General features: G+C 43.3%; 1 protein-coding gene across 1 annotated transcript in view; it reads right to left on the reverse strand.

Moving 5' to 3' along the window:
- Positions 1-21,560, reverse strand: part of NDP (norrin cystine knot growth factor NDP) — a 66,328-nt gene extending 44,768 nt beyond the window's left edge. Inside the window, exon 1 of the mRNA XM_069945517.1 lies at positions 20,999-21,560. The gene's annotated coding sequence lies outside the window, so the exon portion shown is untranslated. The remainder of the gene's footprint in view (positions 1-20,998) is intronic.
- Between the last annotated feature and the right edge of the window lie 164 nt (positions 21,561-21,724).

The following is a 21,724-nucleotide window of genomic DNA, read 5'->3' on the forward strand; positions in this document are numbered from 1 at the left end:
AGTCCAGCAGGTGTAGATTTGGATCATGATTTATGCCTGTGTGCAGGCCATACCTCCTCCCAACCTTGCCGCTCTCCCCTCCAGTTCCTCCTGCCCGCCCATCAGGTGAGGGGGACATACGACAGGCAGGAAAGAGGCAAATCTGCACCTTCTCCCTGGCAAATAGTAAAGAGTACCTGTTAAAAAGTCGGCTGACCCAATCAGTTGTGAATTCCTCTCTGCGGCCGGAAGTTCAAGTATCCATGGATATCGGCTTCTGATTGCCGCTGTCTGCCCGCTCCGTGGAGAGGGTGGATACAGCCTGAGGACCACCTGGAAAACTGGGATACAGCCATAGCCATAGGCTGTATCCCAGTTTTCCAGGCAGTCCTCAAGGTTGTATCCACCCTCTCCACGGAGCGGGCAGACAGCGGGAATCAGAAGCCGATAGTTCTGGTTCATACGAACCCGAACCTCAGCCGGTTCGCTCATCCCTAATATTTATATATGTTATTGATCATGTTTCTATTTGGTTTTGTCTATATTATTGAGTATTTGTATGTGAGTCTCTCTGTCTACCTTAGTCCGTGGTGTCTCAGTTTAGCCCTGAGTATTGTAGAGGCTTTCCAGTATTGTTGAGGCTTTCCCTGAGTATTGTAGAGGCTTTCCAGCACAGAGCGGGCAGACAGCGGGAATCAGAAGCCGATCTAACTGCCTATGAGAACACTGCTCTACATACAGTATATATCAGGTTATACGGACTGTGCTATTTTGTGTATGTTGGAGCCAGATACAGGGCCTGCACTGAGCTAGTAAGAATCTATGTAGTTGTAATTGTATTACAACCTGCCATAGCTGATCACACCTGGAAGTTCCTGGCACATCTGGTGCCTATTTGTCTAGATACCTTTGTCACCAGTAACATCAGCAGCTATAAGGCTAAATGACCAGCATCAGAGCTAGTGACAATCCCAGTCCCAGATTTCTGGTTCTGTTCCCTCCGTGCAGCGGGTGGATACATCGTAAGGAAAGCCTGGAAAACTGGGATACAGCTATTGGCATTGGCTGTATCCCAGTTTTCCAGGCGTTCCTTACGATGTATTCACCCGCTGCACGGAGGGAGCAGGCAGCGGGAGTTAGCCGCCGAGATTTCTCATTCATAAGAACCAGAAATCCGGCTGGTTCGCTCATCTCTACTCACAATACCTCTTAAATGGGTTATCTGGAGAGCAGAAAAGGTTCTACCTGTCTGCTCTATGGTGCTGCAGCTCCTCCCTCCGGCCATCTAGGATGATAAGGGGATAAAACCACGTCCCCACCCAATGTCCAATAGTGGCTCCACGTCAACTTGAAATCATTAACATTTGGCAGGGATCTAACAGCAGCAAGCAACCTCTTCTTTCTTGGCCAGAGAGAAGTGCAGCAGCAGACAACAGAACAGGTAAAAGAATGATGGTTGACCTCAGGGAGATCAACCACAACACCACAGAGACACAATCACATGTTTCTCAATGTCAGGGAATCTACAAACATAGGGAAGATACATGCAAGAATACAAAGGAGACACCATGACGTTTCTCAACATCAGTGAGCTAGCCATCCACAGACAGCTGTTTTGGGGTAGAAACACATGATGGTATCTCTGCGGTGTTTCGGTTGATCAACCATCATTCTTTTGATAGGCTTTGCTCCCACCAGCCAGACTCCTGCTCCACGCTGATGAGGGGCAAATACCCCAAAACAACTGTCTGTAGATGGATACCTAGCTTGGGTATTTCCCAGGTCATGTTATTTTTGACTGTGACTTGTTGGAAGGTGGTTTCCTTGACTGGAGACCCCCATTGGCTTGGTTGTTCCTTCCTAGTAGAAGGTCTGGCTACGTCACTGATGTTGAGAAAAACATGATGGTGTTTCTGCAGTATTTTTGCATATTTGTCTTCCTAGATTCACTGAAGTTGAGAAACAAGTGATGGTGTCTCTATGGTATTTTGGTCACCCAGCACTCTCTTGAATGCACTGGAGGTGCTGATCTTATAGGGGAGGTCACAGGGTCCCAGCAGCACAGAGGATGTCAGGAGAGGAGGGTGCTGATCTATAGGGGAGGTCACAGCAGCACAGAGGATGTCAGCTGGCCCCCTTTATAGCTGGCCCCCTCTTCCCCCCCTTATAGCTGGCCCCCTCTTCCCCCCCTTATAGATGGTCCCCCTCTTTCCCCCTTATAGATGGCCCCTCTCTTCCCTCCCCCCCCCTGTGCACAGTAGATAACTCACAAAAAAAAAAAAAACACAACTCACCTGCCGTCCGTTCCCCCGTCGAGCCTCTCGCCTCCTGGTCTGTCCCCAGCTGATGCGCGGCTGCCGGGGGTGTCCCGTCCTATCCCCAACAGCGCGCGCATCAGAGAGCTCCCTGTGCGCCGGAAGTCACAGCCACAGGCGCACGGGGAGCTCTCTCATGCGCGCGCTGCTGGGGACAGGACCCCTCCCCCGGCAGCCGAGCATCAGCCGTGGCAGTGCAGTGGCAGATTGCCTCGGGCCCCGGGCGGCCGCCCAAACCGCCCATATTATATTCCGCCACTGCAAGGCTTTGCTCCCACTAGCCAGAATCCTGCTGCCCATTGATACCCAAAAACAGCTATATGTGGATGGATACATTGCTTGGGTATTTCCCAAGTCACGTCATTCTTGACTGTGGTTTCCTTGACTGGAGATCCACTTGGCTTGATTGTTCCTTCCCGGTAGAAGGTCTGGCTAGCTCACTTGACATTGAGAAACACATGACTGTGTCCTTGCAGTAATTTTGCATGCACAGTAGAACAGGTAACACCTACTCTGCTCTTCAGATAACCCATTTAGAGCTTCTGGGCACTAAATGCATGATACTTGCTGAGGTTTCCCGATGCTGCTGGCTGCTTTTTCAATGGTGCCCAGTCCCTGCTGCTCACCACATATGGGTCCTCTCTCAACACAACAAACTGCTATACCATAGTGGTAGACTACACTTGTCTTTCTGTATTCACTTTTGTATGCACTTCTCTTTTTCCTTATGTGAATATGGTTTACATATTTAGGCTATGTTCACGGCTGTAGTTCTCGCCGCAGAACTACGGCCGTAGTTTTGCGGTGTGTGACATAACCTTATGTGCAATGGGATCCCGGCCAGAGCGTACAAACATCGTACACGCTCCGACCCGGATCCCATGAGGCACCGGAAAAAACTGACAGGTCAGTTTTCTGCGGCCAGAATTCAGTGAATTCCGGAGCCGCCCGTTTCACTGTGTGAACTGACAGGTCTTTCTGCTATGGTACGCTCTGACAGGTCTTTCTGCTATGGTACGCTCTGACAGGTCTTTCTGCTATGGTACGCTCTGACAGGTCTTTCTGCTATGGTAAGCTCTGATGCGGGCGCACACTTAAGTACCGGCCGCGATGATCCGGGCACAGACCGGCCGCTCCGTGACCCGGCCAGGGTCACGGAACGGCCGGTCTGATACGCCGTGTGAACATAGCCTTAAAGTGTCCCTGTTGTTATAACTTTCAAAATCTAAATCAGCAGTGGATGTGATATAAAGAAAGTTTGCAAATTACATTCATAATTATTATTATTATTATTATTATTATTATTTTGTTATCATGGAAAACACGGCACTTCCTGTTTTCTGACAGATTTTTTTCCTCAAACAACAGAAAACCTGTGTCCTGTGTACCCAGGCCATCTGAGCGCTCACAGAGAGAAGGCAGTCATGTGATTAGTGGACATATTGAGCTGTGACTCTCTGTATTGGCCAGAATTCCTGGGTTTAGTCTGTTTTTTTCAACCAGCACAAGTCAGAAAATCTGCCTTAAGGAGACTGGACCTGGATACAGTAAGTATAGCTGTTATATAGCTGCCTTCAGGAGACTGGACCTGGATACAGTAAGTATAGCTGGTATATAGCAGCCTTAAGGAGACTGGACCTGGATACAGTAAGTATAGCTGTTATATAGCTGCCTTCAGGAGACTGGACCTGGATACAGTAAATATAGCTGTTATATAGCAGCCTTCAGGAGACTGGACCTGGATACAGTAAGTATAGCTGTTATATAGCTGCATTCAGGAGACTGGTCCTGGATACAGTAAGTATAGCTGGTATATAGCAGCCTTCAGAAGACTGGTCCTGGATACAGTAAGTATAGCTGTTATATAGCTGCCTTCAGGAGACTGGACCTGGATACAGTAAGTATAGCTGTTATATAGCTGCCTTCAGGAGACTGTACCTGGATACAGTGAGTATAGCTGTTATATAGCAGCTCAGGAGACTGGACCTGGATATAGTAAGTATAGCTGTTATATAGCTGCCTTCAGGAGACTGGACCTGGATACAGTAAGTATAGCTGTTATATAGCTGCCTTCAGGAGACTGGTCCTGGATACAGTAAGTATAGCTGTTATATAGCTGCCTTCAGGAGACTGTACCTGGATACAGTGAGTATAGCTGTTATATAGCAGCTCAGGAGACTGGACCTGGATACAGTAAGTATAGCTGTTATATAGCTGCTTTCAGGAGACTGGACCTGGATTTCTAGTAAGTACAGCTTTGTTTTACAGCATGATAAAAAAAAACAATGAATGTATATTGCAAACTTGTTTTATATCACATCTACTGCTGATTTAGAAAGTTATAACGACAGTGACACTTTAAGGGATTGTTGAGGAGTGTAACCAAGTACAGCAAAGCAGTGTTTATAGCAAGCCCCTATTTTCCAAGGATTTGGGAGGGTGGCATTCTATGTGAAGTGCTGGAGTTTGTGTGGAGTTTGCTGGAGTTTGTTTTTATTTAATCGCTTAGCAATATAACTTATTTCAACCCAATGCCAGGAATATCAGCTATATATCCTACCCGCCGCAGTAAACCTTTTTAATTTTTTCTTTCTATTTTTTTTGTACAAGTGGCCCGTCATAAACAGTGAGGACCCTCTCCACGATTGGCTGAGTTCTTTTATGCTAAGCCAATCACGGCTGAGCAGCGGATGACGCGCTGGAGGGGGGCTTGCTTGAGGGAGGGCTGGAGCCGTCTGGCCAGTTTCCTGAAGATGACGTCATTGTCCCAAGATGGCGGCCGGGATCGACAGTGAAGCTGTACGTTTAGTGGTTTGTAATGTGTGTTATTTAGTGAAAAAATCCTTTAGGCTGGGTTCACACACAGTATATTTCAGGCAGTATTTGGTCCTGATGTCAGGTCCTCATAGCAACCAAAACCAGGAGTGGATTGAAAACACAGAAAGGATCTGTTCACACAAAGTTGAAATTGAGTGGATGACCGCCATATAACAGTAAATAACGGCCATTATTTCAATATAACAGCCGTTGTTTTAAAATAACAGCAAATATTTGCCATTAAATGACGGCCGCCCACTCAATTACAACATTGTGTGAACAGAGCCTTTCTGTGCTTTCAATCCACTCCTGGTTTTGGTTGCTATGAGGACCTGACATGAGGACCAAATACTGCCTGAAATATACTGTGTGTGAACCCAGCCTTAGACCGCACTACCCCTTTAAGGGGTTAAGTTATCATTAGCTAGATTAAATAACACTCTCAATGATATTCTTGAGCTCAGTAGTGCTCTCTATGCATTACCATGCCTGGTTTGTAGGCTTACAGTGCAGAAGAGTAGAATCAGCATCTTTTATCCTATATACAGATGACTTCATTTTAGAGGAGGATTGGAGGTGACGGCTGACACTACTTTACGACTATGGACCAGTGATTGCTTTATGGACAGGAGAGCTTGTTAATTCACTTGTTTTAGTACTTTGTGCTGGTAGTGGGAGTATTACACTTTTCATGACATTTAATACAGCGACTCTCATGTGCTTCCCTATTCTGGAAAGAGTAATTTGTAACTGGATACAAAGTTGTCTAGAAGTCTTTATGAATACCATGAACAGTGTACCCTTGGGAGTTCTGTCTGGTTAACCTGTCTATAAAGAATTAGGCTGATTTAAGGGTTACTGAGTGAGTTGCAATTTTAAATCTTGTTCCGTAATATAAGGCTTTCCATTTGGGCCAACCAAAGGACAAAGCAAATAGAAGTGAGCTGCCGTCCAAGAGCCGTGTGTATGGGTGGCTGCTATGCCCTGGGACGTCTTCATTCTGCTGATCGGCAGGGCCCGGGGATTGAGATTTCTTAGAAAAGCTCTTTAATTCTTTGCATATCCTGGTTGAGTTATAAATCAGCATTTTAGTATGTAAGCAATCAGCTGTATCTATCAGATTTCTGCCACTTATTAGAAGGGGTATAGTTTTGATGGGAACCTATAATTTATTCGGAAACACGGCAGCACTTTAGAACAATCATAATTTAAAAGATGAACCATGAATTCTAGGAGGCAGCTCATTACCGCTTCTCCCTCTTTCAGTGGTCTTAAAGGGGCACTCCAGTGAATATCTTTTTCTTTCAAATCAACTGGTTTCAGAAAGGTATATAGATTTGTATGTTACTTTTATTTAAAAATCTCAAGTTTTCCCATACTTTTCAGCTGCTGTATGTCCTGCAGGAAGTAGTGTATTCTTTCTAGCCTGACACAGCGCTCTCTGCTGCCACCTCTGTCCATGTCAGGAACTGTCCAGGGCAGTAGCAAATCCCTATAGAAAACCTCTCCTGCTCTGGACAGTTCCTGACATGGACAGAGGTGGCAGCAGAGAGCACTGTGTCAGACTGGAAAGAATACATTTTCGGTAGGACATACAGCAGCTGATAAGTATGGGAAGACTTGAGATTTTTAAATAGAAGTAAATTACAAATTTATAAAACCAGTTGATTTGAAAAAAAAAAAAAAAAATGATATATATATATATATATATATATATATAATTTTCGCCGGAGTACCCCTTTAACTGACAGGTTCCTCCCTATATGTGTATAGTAAAAGTCAAGCCCAGCAAAGTACCTATGCCTGTTTTACGCGGACACTGGTAAAGGTAGCATAAAATAGGTGACCGGTACCCTTAAAGTGAAGAAAGTTTTATAATTCTACTTTAGACCCCGGATCTTGTTTTGGCCATCATGTTATAGAAGCCGACAAATGCAGCTAAATTAAAATAGAGAAAGTTGTGGGAAAGGGTTAACAAAATCATTGTTTTCCCTAAAGAGAAGGCTGAATGGAAATAAATAAATAAAATAAAACTTAAATTACAGCCATTATTCTATATGGTGTGTGCACTGTCATCCAATTATCCATTGACTTCAAGGAAGCACAAAACATATTGCAAATACAGACGTATTTTTAGCTCAAAATTACGTCAGTATTTTACCTTTATTTTACGGTGTGTGAACATAGCCTTCAGCACAACACTATAAGCAATAAAATTAACCAAATATTGGTGTCTAAACTTTGATTATCTAGTACAATTGAAGGCCGTTTTTTATTTGACGGCCATCATTTAATGTTAAATAAGGGGCGTTTTTATTTGCCATGCAATAAAAACGGTGGTCTTTTTGACAGTGTGTGACCATAGCCTTAGACTGTCTAGTCAAACAGCCTGAGCCACAGTAATTAATTTGGTACATGTGTAGACTGTCTAGTGGAAGGGCCCTATTCCACGGGCTGAGCAACGATGTAAAAGCACGCCGATCTGCTAGATCGGCGCTCATTTACTGGGCCTATTCCACGGCCCCGATGATCGTGAAACAAGGGCTGCAAGGACATTGTTACAGATGTCCTTGCAGCCCTTGTTTCATACATTACCTGTCCGGGCTGCAGGTCTTCACCCGGTCCCGCGCGGCATCATCGGCTTCGGAGCGGAGCTGTCTGAACTGACAGACCGCTCAGCCAATCAAAGGCCGCGGCGGTCCCGGACAGTGATTGGCTTAGCGGCCTTAAGTTCAGACAGCTCCATGCTGCCGCGTGGGATCGGGAGAAGAAGACCTGCGGCCCGGACAGGTAATGTATGGTTCTGCTGAAATCGTCGGTTTTAGGTCTGAACCTAAATAAACGATCGGCCGATGACATTATCATCGTCTGATCGTTCTCTCTATTCCACAGAGCAAAAATCGGCCGAATGGGGCCAATTCGGCCGATTATCGCTCCTGTGGAATAGGGCCCTATTACACGCACAGACATCCCTGTTAAATACAGGTGGTGGTGTGCAGCGGGACGTGATGGCAGCTCGGGCTGCTTTGTGCATCGGGCGTGCGGCAGCATGCGTTGGGTCGTGTTGTGGGACATGGGGACCATGGACTAAGCGGCCTACAGTGCCGGCAGTGAAGCTCCATAAGGGGATTAGGTGAGTCCTGGCTGGTGATTGGTGGCAAGGGGCGCCCTTACTTTCAGGGGGTGCCTTACTTTCGGGGGGTGCCCTAGTTTAGGTTAGAGTTCCCTTTTTTTAGGCTAGAGGGAAGGTTAGTTTAGGGCATCTTATTTTCGGGGAAAGATGGTATATGTTTATCCCAGGCCGGTTTACATTCTGTTATTGTAGATTTACCAACCACATCTGCTGGAAGTTTGTTCCAAGCATCTACTACTCTTTCAGTAAAGTGATATTTTCTCACGTTGCTTCTGATCTTTCCCTCAAATAACCTCTCACTGTGTCCTCGTGTTCGTGTGTTTAGTTTCTCCCCTCCTCAACCTTATTTAGTCCTATAACATATATAAAGGTTTCCATCATGTCCCCCTTTACCTTCTTTCCTCCAGACTATACAGATTCAGATCCACCCTCCACCATTCTTGTAGCCGCCTTTGGACCCGTTCTATTGTATCGGTATCTCTCTGTAGGTGAGGTCTCCAGAACTGGACACAGTATTCCAGATGTGACGTCACTAGCGCTCTATACAGCGGGATCACATTTAGACATTTATCATCCAATACTAAAATAATAAGCTTACATGGATGGAGGAGTCAGTACAGTCTGACAGCCGCCTGCAATGGGATATACTCAGCACTTTACATACAGCGGAATAGAAATGCTGATGGATACAATTTGCTTAATGGTTACACCTGAACATTTCAGGAAACGTAATATAAATTACAATTGAATCAAAATTATTCAACTCCAAGTGTAAAGGATTTTTTTCAAAAGCAAAAATATATCAAATAAAACCAAGAACAATGGGAAGTAGCTCAGCAGAACGCAGCATAACATGTGGTCTCTCAAAAATCCAAAAGTCAAAGTGACTATTGCGGTATTGGCTAATGCGTCAGGTCATTAAAGAATAAGGGGGCGCTGCTAAAGGCTAAAGGTGATTCTCATTAACATTTTGGGGGAGATTTATCAAAGGGTGTAAACTTTAGACTGGTGCAAACTGCCACAGCAACCAATCACAGCTCAGCTTTCCTTTCAGCACTGCCTAAAGCTGAGCTGTGATTGGTTGCTGTGGGTAGTTTGCGCCAGTCTAAATTTTGCACCCTTTGATAAATCTCCCCCGTTGTGTTGAATTTGAATAACCCACTTGTTATATTGGTTGCGTTGTCCTCAGTTTGGTTGTTGTATTGCAGCTCAGCTCTACTGAAGTGACTAGGGCCGTGCTGTAATACCACACACAACCTGAGGAAAAGTTTGGTGTTGTTCTTGAGTGAAAGCAGGAACTGTGGGGGAGATTTATCAAACTGAGGTAAGGTAGAACTGGCTCAGTTGCCCCTAGCAACCAATCAGATTTCACTTTTCTTTCCTCACAGACTGTTTGGAAAATGAAAGATGGAATCTGATTGGTTGCTAGGGACAACTGAGCTAATTCTACTTTACCCCAGTTTGATAAATTTCCCCCTTTACGTCTTACTAATCCTAGAGAATCACTAGACAGGGCCGGCGTCAGCACAGAGCTTACCTGGGCAAGTACCGGGGCCCCCAGCACCTCCAGGGGCCCTGAGAGGGAGAGGGGCCCGGTGTTCTGATGTTCAGCCTACTCACTGTAGTGCAGGGTGAGCGATGAACATCAGAAGACAGAGCAAAACCTGTGAGCGTCCTGCAGAGAGAAAGGGATGAAGGACCTCATCACATGACCCACAGATCCTTAATAAAACAGTGCAGAGATCGGACGGGCAGAGAGGACGAGAGAGAAGACTGAGCTGTAAGTTCTGTGTGTGTGTGTGTGTGTGTCAGTGTCAGTCAGTAATGTGTGTGTGTGTGTCAATCAGTAACGTGTCAGTCAGTAATGTGTGTCAGTCAGTAATGTTTGTCAGTCTGTGTGTGTGTCAGTCAGTGTGTCAGTCATTAATGTGTATGTCATTGAGTGTGTGTATCAGTAAGCGTGTGTGTCAGTAGTGTGTTTGTGTATGTTAGTGGTGTCTCAAGTAATTGTGCATAGTGTGTGGATGGATGGATGAGGGCCCGCTTAGGCTCTGTCACCCAAGGGCTCACAAAAACCCTGCCCTGCCCCTAGCTAACCCTTTCTGAGGCCTATGCCAGTAACTTTACATTTTTTGGCCTTGCACTTCTCAAGCAGTCTTTCAGATGTGCAGGGTCTATTTAAAATGATAGACAACTACTTAGAAAACATACAATTCCTAAAAGGGAGAATCTACTTTACACATCTCCTTTACTCTTTGTAACAATATCTAGATGAATAATCTTACCCACAAATAGGGATGAATCGTAGCCATTTGTTAGGATTGTCCGGCAACTTGTCAGGCTGCTGCTTCTGAGGTCCGTTGGGGGTGGCGGGAAAAGCTGGATCCAGTCCTGGGAAACTTCTTCCAGCTTCCTCCTGGCACACAGAGCATTGCAGACCTGACAAGCTGCCGAACGAATCCCTTTGCTTCATTCTTTTTGTAAATTGGCTCATCCCAGCCCACAAACCATTACTACAAACCATTACTAGCTAACAATGAGACGGATACACGCCAAATATCACATCCTATTAGCCCAGTAATTTGTAAGGGTTCAGGCCTATAAGCAAAAACCTGATTTCACAAACCACAATGCAGGACGAAATCACAAAAAGACAATATTTACAAAAATTCTGCAGACTTTAACACAACAAGGGAACATCAACAATAGAACTATGGCTCGGAAATGCTTCAATTAAGAACACAAATCATTGGCGTCCGCTTCTAACCTTTCAGTCCACAGTGGCTAATGATATTTTCAATCAATAGATGTTCTGTTCTTGCTGTAACACATGAATTACATGCAGCACACTGCAATCACGGCTATTGACCAGTAACGTCTACTCAGAGATAGAATACATAGAGTTTTTAGACTATATATTGACACAATATTGTTTGTTTGTTGAGTGCTGTCTTCACGATTGTATAATAAATTGTATTGGATTGGATAAATTGTATTGGATAATAAATAATATATATATATATTTATACATAATTTATATTATATATATATAAACATAAAAAAAATGTAACCTGTGTTTTAATGTTTTGTTTTTATCTGAATTGTGTGTGATGTAGTTATATAAAATAGTTTAAGTTGGTGAAGTGAAAACCAATATATGTATTTAAAAAAAAAATTTATAAAGTTGTCGGCATGTTCTTTACATAACATGACGGAAACCCACAAAAAATTTTTTTTCCAGGTTCTGAAGTAGCAAAATACTAAAAAACACCAACCAAGGTGAATACTATTGCAAGCCACTGTATATAGATATGTGTGCTATAGATATAATGCAGATATATTGAGCTTTCTGCTGCACTAGTGCATTTTCTAATGTTCAAAAGTGTTCTGTACACAAGCCCATAGTTAGTATTGCATTGCGTTAACGAGCCCTTAGGCCATGTTCACACAACGTATGTTTTACATAAATCACGGCCGTTGTTGCAGTTTGCAACGACTGCTGTGATTTATGCAAAACAGACGTTGCATTAGAATGAATGGACTCCCGGCAGGAGCGTATACACATAGTATATGCTCCGGCGAGGATTCCATCTGGCCACGCATAAAACCTACAAGTCAGTTTTCTGCGGCCGCTATTCATTGAATAGTGGCCGCACAGACCATATAAGTGCCCACAATGGAGGGTGCAGCTCCGGCCGCACTCTCCATTGTGTGCAGTGGGCAATTCGGATGCGGACAAGCACAAATGAAGATCATTGGTGGTCTTCAGTAACACTGGGCATTCTGTGATCTGGCCGGGTCACAGAATGGCCAGTGTTATATATGATGTGAACATGGCCTTAGTCGGCAAACCCTTTCCACATTTTCATCTTTAAGCACTATAAAACCCAACAGAAACAATAACAATGTAATACTTAGCTAGAGCCAACTGGGTTTTTCTGTGCTCATCTCAAAAATGATGCATGCTGGTAAGCAACTCTATCCCATAGAACAGGGGGGAAGGGAAGCTTGGCTCTCCAGCTTTTGCAAAACTACAACTCCTGGACAGTCAGAAGAACCAAGGCTTCCTACCCCTGCCATAGTATGTCCATCCCATTGATAACTATGCATTTACAATATGGTATGAAGGAAATATATGCACCAAGCAGTAAAGCAGTTCATACTATCGCAGCACACCAATCCCTGTCTTAATCCCTGCTAACAGAAAGGCAGGCATGCTATTCTAAATAGAAAATGAGTGACACATGCCTAGGGATGCTAGCCATTAGGTTTATTAGAAGCTGGCCACACTTATTTTTAGTGTAAAGTGATATTGTCACCACCCCCCATGTGTGGTTCTCCGCGCCATCCACAAGCTTACATGCTGCTTGACATATACCTGTATAACACTCTCCGCTCTAAAATCGGTTCAGCCAATCAGCAGCTGAGGCGGGACACCGCTGCAGATGCTAATTGGCTGAGCAGTGATAGTGAAGGTAGACGATAGAAGACCAGAGCAGTAAGTATAATTCCCCCCCCCCCCCCCCAACAGAGACTGTTACTTTGTAACATTTCGTGTTAACCAGGTACCCTCTGAGGCTCTGCTGAGGTTAAATGCTCAAGTCTCCCATTGTCTTCAATGGGGCTCGAGTCAAACACTCGAGCATTAAAAAATGACAAGTATAAACTTTATGGGCAAAACTTTAGAATCTTAAAGCACATGTTCACCCTTGTAGTCCTAACCCTAATTATATGGGTTTTTACTTTCACCTTTTGAAATGCTGTAATACATAGGGTCATCCGCCAAGGTCCCAATGCTAAAGGTGGCCCAATTAAAAAAAAAGTGGAGGTCTTGTCCTGCTTTGTTGCCCTGACCTGACGAGCTGTGTGGAATACCCAGGGCCATATATTATATATTACCATAATGCATAGAGCTGTAACCTATTCGGTACCATGTTCTGCAGAATATTTCCACTTGTATCATTCCCAGTCCTGAGTGTCTCTAAATCTCATTTCCATGTCTCAGGCACATATGCTAGGGTCAAATTCATAGGAAACAATTAATCTAAGTATAGTTTTAGAGTCTCAGGGGAAAGCATGTGAATATGGGAAGAACATATAAATTCCAAGCAGATGTTACCATCGCCAGATTCACATCTATGCCAAGGAGTCCGTACTAACAAGCTGAAGAGTAGAAAAAACGATAAACGGCCACCTACAGAATAAGCAGGAAAATAACGTGCCATGCCAAGAGCCTGTCCTATCAAGAAGTGGATAGATAGATAGAGATAGATGATAGATAAAAGATAGATAGATAGGAGATAGATAGATAGATAGATAGATAGATAGGAGATGGATAGATAGATAGATAGATAGATAGATAGATAGATAGATAGATAGATAGAATAATTGTAATAGAATATTGTTCCCTCTCTCACGAGATGAAATGATTGGTGTTGAGAATGATAAAGTAATACAGTACTTGTATAAGGCAAATGAGATAAAGATCAGGCACTCACCCATCAACGTGTGAAGTTCTTCTTTATTTCAGTGAAAATTATAAAAGCGCAGGGAGAGGGAGCATGGCAAAAAATATGCCTGCTCCACTCTGTCTCCACTCCTCTGTCCTACCCATCCCTTCTGAGACACAGGTCACATGATCTCTACCCCTTCTTTTGCCAGAGAAGTTGTAATCCCTCATCTATAACCCAGCCCACCACTGACATCACACAGTGATCACCTGGCCAAGGGCAGGGAAACAGCAGCCTCTCCTGAGTAATATAGGGGAAAGGAGACACTGTTGTTTCATCTCTCTCTTTCTCTAATCTACGGTATCTATGTAGAGGAATAGATAGATAGATAGATAGATAGATAGATAGGAGATAGATAGGAGATAGATAGATAGATAGATAGATAGGAGATAGATAGAGAGATAGATAGGTAGATAGATAGAGAGATAGATAGGTAGATAGATAGATACTGTGCAAAGACGAAGAAGATAGAGCCAGTTGTGGGCAGATTCTACAAGACAGGGGCAGGGAAACAGCAGCCTCTCCTGAGTAATATAGTGGAAAGGAGACATGGTTGTTTAATCTCTCTTTTTCTCTAATCTATCTATGTAGAGGAATAGATAGATAGATAGATAGATAGATAGATAGATAGATAGATAGGAGATAGATAGATAGATAGATAGATAGATAGATAGATAGATAGGAGATAGATAGATAGATAGATAGATAGATAGATAGATAGATAGATAGATAGATACTGTGCAAAGACGAAGCAGATAGAGCCAGTGGTGGGCGGATACTACAAGACAGGGTCGGGTACCTGGCAGTTGGTTTTGAGATGCAATGCATGCTGGGAGATGTAGTTTTCTGGCTGGGTGTCACGATGTAAACAAGTCGGAAAGGTGTCAAACAATCGGCAGGGGATTGGTGAATGCACCTATATGCTTTTTGTGCATTATATTTTAATATGACATTGCTGGAGTTCCCCTTTAACATGCACAAAAATGTGATTTATTTCATCCAGTTCATAAGAAAAGTAATTATTCTGCTGCCTCCTGCATGTTGATTGTGTTTTTTAAGCACAGAACCAGTGTTGCGCTGCTTTCTCTAGCCAGATAGATTGATAAGCCAGAAAATACAGATGCGTACATGTGCCTAGTTAACCTAAACCTATTTAGCATCTTTATGACCCCATAACTTCAATAAAGTTTAGTATAAGTCATTTAAATTGAAGGAAGCCATGTCAATAATTCCCCCGTTAATACCTCTCGAAGGCTTGTAAGAGAAGCAAAGAAAATAAACAAAGCCGGGAGGCGCATTAAGCATGCAGCTAAAGTGGAAGTGATTGAAGTGCTGCCCATCAGAGGAACAGTTCAATGTCGGCAATGCACAGACGGCCAGCTGTTCTAAGGGCTCCTAACCTTCTCCTTTATTGTTGTGCTCAGCTAGAGGTGGGGCATGAGAGGGATTCCAAACATAGCACATGTTTATACAGAAATGTTAATATGTTCCACACTCTCACATACATAAAAAGGAAATAACAGCTGATCAGAATCAAACCAGACAGCAAGCTCTGACAACACTCATTTGGAGAACTGTGGAAAATCCAGGGGAGCTGATCACCCACAGGGAGGCCAGAAGAATCTCACTACAGCTGCCCTTTTATCTAGGGATCATCACAATTTAAGCATCCAATGGAAAGGCAAAAGTATTTAGCACCAATCCTGCCAGTGCCCTAATGTTAATGCCTTTGTCTGGCGTTCTGGATTCAACATTATTATTTACAAAGCATTCTACAGGCAGGTGACATTCAATACCGTTTTCCATCATTGATCTTTCGCTTTGTGATATTTAGTATTTTGCTGGATGTTTTCTCAATATTTGCAGACAGATTTAAAGGGGTAGTTCACAAAAAAAAAAAAAATCAACTGGTGCCAGAAAGTGCTAGAGATTTGTAATTTACTTCTATTAAAAAATATTGAGTCTTTCAGGACTCATCAGCTGCTGTATGTCCTGCAGAAAGTGGTGTAGTCTTTCCACTATAAGGCCTCGTTCACACTGAGCAAAAATGGGAGGCCCGCCGTGCTCGGTGTCCTGCAGTAAATGAATGGGAGGGCACACACGTGTCCGCTTCCTCCATTCTCCACTCAAAGAACTGACATGTAATTTCTTTGAACAGAGAGTGGTGGGAGCTGACGCGCGCGTGCCCTCCCATTCACTCACTGCAGGACACCGAATGTTTTTGCTCACTTTGAACTGGGCCTGACACAGTGCTCTCTGCTGCCACCGCTGTCCATGTCAGGAACTGCCCAGAGAAACAGCAAATCCCCATAGAAAACCTCTCCTGCTCCGGACAGTTCCTGACATGGACAGAGGTGGCAGCAGAAAGCACTGTGTCAGACTGGAAAGAATACATGACATACAGCAGCTGATAGTTACTGGAAGACTGGAGATTTTTCAACAGAAGTAATTTACAAATCTAAATAACTTCCTGGTACCTATTAATTTAAAGGAAAAAAAAATCACTGGAGTTGATAATAATAATAAAAAAAGTAGTACGGGCTACTAGTACCTATGCCAATCAGGTGTTTAAAGGGGTTGTTCACAAAAATAAAATCTTTCAAATCAACTGGTGGCGGAAAGTGTAAGAGATCTGTAATTTGTAATTAAAAATCTCAACTCTTCCAGTACATATCAGCTGCTTAATGCCCTGTAGGAAGTGGTATTATTTTTGGTCTGGAGAGCAGGAGAGGTTTTCCATGGGGATTTGCTACTGCTCTGGATAGGTAATGACATGGACAGAGGTGGCAGCAGAGAGAACTGTGTCAGACTGGAGAGAATACACCACTTCCTGCAGGACATACAGCAGCTGATAAGTACTGGAAGATTGGAGTTTTGTTTTTTTTTTGTTTTTTTTAAATAGAAGTAAATTACAGATCTCTGACACCAGTTGATTTGAAAGGAAAACATTTTTTTGGTGAACAATCTCTTTAAAGGACAAATCCATCTTTGAAATAATTTGTCACTAAGTGTTATGAGGAGCCTTAAATAAAAATGAACATAAATATCATGGGTCAGTAAGAAATAGGAGAATGTGATCATGACCAGACTACACTGGGTTCATTTGTAGTCTGTAACCATGGAGACGCCTAGGTCTGATGTAGGTCTCATTGCCCCAACTAGCCAGAATCCTACCCCACACTGACGAGGGGCAAAAACCCCGAAACGGCTGTCTGTGGGTGGAAGCCTGCCTTTGCAAGCCCTTGTCATGATCGCAATACTCGCACCTTGAGTTAGACATTGACAAAAGGGGCCACCCTGTTGTTTCCCTGTCTATGTTCCAATACTCGCAACCGAGTGGGACTTAAGGGGTTATTTATCAGGGTGGTGTGGTGCTCTCCCCATCATGGAGGCACCCCGTTGGCAACAGGCTAGAGATATCTGGCTATCCCGTGTTTTGAGACTCGTAACTGAGGCTCCACGGACTCTTGTTTTGCATAGGTCTGATGTAGGCTCAATCTGAGACAAAAATGCGACAAATAGCAACCAGTCACAGTTCATTTTGAGAAACAAAAGCTGAGCTGTGATGGGATGTTATCTGTCTGAGAGAAAATCAGACACATGAGACATCTCTGTCAAAATTGTTAAATGTTTTCTATTTAGATGCATTGGGGCAATAAAAACTATTATTGTATTCAAGTATGAATCATTTTTACCTATTGCTATTCATCCTGTACATTGATCTGTATTGGGAGTGCAGGGGCAGCAGTGCATAGACAGTCAGTAAATAAGGTCTCTGCTATTATAAAACCTCAGACTGTGCAGTTGTATAGTCCGGATATATATAAAGGTGGACGAACCATGGGGGAGATTTATCAAACCTGGTGTAAAGTGAAACTGGCTCAGTTGCCTCTAGCAACCAATCAGATTCCACCTTTCATTTTCCATAGAATCTGTAAGGAATGAAAGGTGGACTCTAATTGGTTGCTAGGGGCAACTGAGCCAGTTTCACTTTACACCATGTTTGATAAATGTCCCCCAATGTGTTTTCTCCCTGCACTTACTACTGCATCAAGGCTTCACTTCCTGGATTACATGATGATGTCACTTCCTGGATAACATGGTGATGTCACTTCCTGGATAACATGGTGATGTCACTTCCTGGATAACATGGTGATGTCACGACTCAACTCCCAGAGCTGTGCGGGCTGTGGCTGCTGGAGAGGATGATGGCAGGGGGACACTGAGGGACACAGGGCACTGGAGGGACACTGAGCATCCCCCTGCCATCATCCTCTCCAGCAGCCACAGCCCGCACAGCTCTGGGAGTTGAGTCGTGACATCACCATGTTATCCAGGAAGTGACATCACCATATTATCCAGGAAGTGACATCATCATGTTATCCAGGAAGTGACATCACCATGTTATCCAGGAAGTGAAGCCTTGATGCAGTAGTAAGTGCAGGGAAAAAAAGCACTTTATAAGCATTTCCCATAATAAGTCTATACTAGCGATTTGTATAACTTTTGGGGAGCAATACAATACTTCAATAAAATTTTTGCCAGACTTCTCCTTTAAACGGCAGTTGCCTAGGATCCCGACCACTGCTATCAGATATCGCCCACCCCCACCCCCACACCAGGAAGTGCAGAGATGGGACAACCCCATTAAAGTGGTAAATCCCTTTTTGTTATGGCCTATCTTAGCATAGGTCACCAGTGTAAGATGGAGATAAGACTACTAGTACCTATGCAATCATGTGTTTAAAGGGATTGTTCACAAAAAAAAATTTCAAATCAACTGGTGCCATAAAGTGGCAGAGATTTGTAATTTACTTCTATTAAAAAAAAATCTCAATTCTTCCAATACTTACTGGATTGTTTTTAAAATAGAAGTAAAATACAAATTTCTGTCGCTTTCTGACACCAGTTGATTTAAAAGAAACATTTTCTTGGTGAACTACCCCTTTAGAATGTTGCATCCTCTTCATTATTTACCAGGCACAGCTCCATACGTTTAGTAGTGTCTATGTCTGGTATTACAACTCAGTATTACACTTGAAAGGGACTGAACAGTAGAAAACTGCAACAAGAGAAACAGACTCTACTAAAAGTATGGCGCTGTGTCTGGTAAAAATTAGATGCATTCGACACTCTGATTGGTGCTGACAGGTATAGGTGCTGAGAGTTGGACCTCCACCAAGCTAATAGTTATGGCCTATCATATACAATATATACGGTACTTATTAGATAGATGTAATGCTCTGGTCTTGTACTGCATACAGTGTAATAAAGGGGTCTCTGGGGGCGGATCTCACATCTATAAGGTAGCCTGTGTGAAGAATAGATAGTGGCATAAACTGCATCAAACACATTCCCTGCTTTTACATCAGTCTAAGAGCAAAGTACAGACAGCATGGGGAAGAAAAACTCCTCTACTAAATAGTAGGAGTCCAAGGTTTCCATCTGGTATGAAACCTCACGAATGGACGTCACTTTTATCCATGCCCATAGGCGCCAATGTAAAAAAAAATAAAAAAAATAAATACTGATCAGTATACATTGTTTCTAGATGCCTCTATACAGAACAATGCAGTATGCTGCCTTATTCCATAGAACAAAGTAAAGGATAACCTGACTTTGATGGGCTGGCTAGAATGAGTCCTAAAGAACACTATATTGGCCCCCGTCCACTGAATGGTGGCCCCTGGACCTCACTGAACGGTGGCCCCTGGACCTCACTGAACGGTGGCCCCTGGACCTCACTGAACGGTGGCCCCTGGACCTCACTGAACGGTGGCCCCTGGACCTCACTGAAAGGTGGCCCCTGGACCTCACTGAAAGGTGGCCCCTGGACCTCACTGAATGGTGGCTCCTGGACCTCACTGAATGGTGGCCCCTGGACCTCACTGAATGGTGGCCCCTGGACCTCACTGAATGGTGGCCCCTGGACCTCACTGAATGGTGGCCCCTGGACCTCACTGAATGGTGGCCCCTGGACCTCACTGAACGGTGGCCCCTGGACCTCACTGAATGGTGGCCCCTGGACCTCACTGAATGGTGGCCCCTGCACCTCACAGAAACTTTCCCCACAGTATGAGAATAGCCCTCTCTGTATACAGTGATCCTGATTGCTGACATCTGATCTCAGAGACCATATAGTTACTAAATGTTCATAGATACTCTCAGTTACTTTAGAGGTGAAAAATTGTAGAACCCCATAAATGATGTGTCCCGCTGGCACATACTGTCCATAAGTCATCAGCACTGAAGGCTATACATGTAGATTTATATTCCATGACCCAAATCATCACTGTAACTCTTATTTAGACAAAGCACGAAAGTAACTATCATAGTTCTCTAATTCGAACTTTGCTCGGTTTTCTAACGTTTTTAGAACGTTTTTGCGAGCGTGGATGGTGGGTTGTACCTGGCGAGTCAAGCAGTGTTGAGGCTTCACATACAGTACAGTGCTGTATAAGACTGCTGGAGTGCATATACAGTGCAGTAGTAGTACAGGCAGTGCACCACCATCTCCCATACATTACAGTGCTTGGATGGGGGGGACGCTATACAGTAAAGGATGGGTGAGGAGTTGGTGACTACTATACTATAATTGCTGGTTCTGATGAACATTTCTTATGTTTAATGTCCTGTACAGTATATAGTGCTGTTCTGTACTGTACTGTAGGGATTATACTGAGCACTTATCAGTGTAATAAATGATATTGTAGGTAATTATTGGTGGCTGCTGGAACCAATTAATCACATTTACATTATTTCCTATGGGAAGACACTGCTCGGTTCTCAAACTGCCTTCCGGAACCAATTAAGTTTGAGAACCGAGGTACCACTGTATATGGATCTACTGAATGTGACCCCAGCATGCATTTCACTCCTTTACCTCTCCACAACTTGTACCTTTGTCTCTGTCGTATTTTATAGCACCTAAACTTTAGCTCAATAGCTTTCAAAGGATATAAATATATACATAAATAAATAAATAGATGTAAATAAATACATAAATAAATATATAAATGTATACATAAATAAATATAAATATATACATAGATAAATATATACATAAATATATACATAGATAAATATATACATAAATAAATATATATGTGTGAATAAATAAATACATAAATAAATTTAAATTATATATATATATATATATATATATATATATATATATATATACACACACACATAAATCCAAATAAATAAAAAGTTAATATATTTTATGGTAATGATCTTCTTACCTTTTTTTAAAGTCCTTCCCGAAAATCCATGAGAACTTTCATCCTTAATCCAAGTATTTGATTAAAAACAATTGCAGCCCAGATATATAAAAAACTAGAAGTCTTGTATTAGTCCACTATAGTAAGGAGACATAAAAGAGCCTGTGATGAGGGAGTATCCTGGGCACTCATTGTCTGCCATGGGGCCTCAGCTCAGCATCTTAGCTCCCCAGTTCACACTTGTTCACATTTGCTGTGCCTCAGTAACTAAGTCCACTACTAAATATACTTGTCTGAGGTCCTGCCAACACAAACACGGTAGATTTCCTCCTAGGCAGGAGCCAATCCGAGACCCCCATGAAATCCTTCCTAATCCATAACCAGTGCACTTCAATCCATGACAAAGCTTCTCTAACATTAATATAAATATTATTGTATCAATGAAGAGAGGAGCCGCGCAGTGTGACACACCGAGCTCGAAATAAGTCTATTGCCTATTGTGGCTGTCATCCCAGCTATCCCAGGCAGATGCTGTGCTGGAGATGACTGGCCATAGGGAAGCACAGGAGAAGCACACAGCTCAGGCATCCACAGGACTCTGCACAGGGAGAGGGGTCTGAGCACTGCTCCCACACACAGGACTCTCTGCACAGGGAGAGGGGTCTGAGCACTGCACCCACACACAGGACTCTCTGCACAGGGAGAGGGGTCTGAGCACTGCACCCACACACAGGACTCTCTGCACAG

The sequence above is a fragment of the Dendropsophus ebraccatus genome, chromosome 11 (assembly GCF_027789765.1).
Source record: "Dendropsophus ebraccatus isolate aDenEbr1 chromosome 11, aDenEbr1.pat, whole genome shotgun sequence".
Taxonomy (NCBI): Eukaryota; Metazoa; Chordata; class Amphibia; order Anura; family Hylidae; genus Dendropsophus; species Dendropsophus ebraccatus.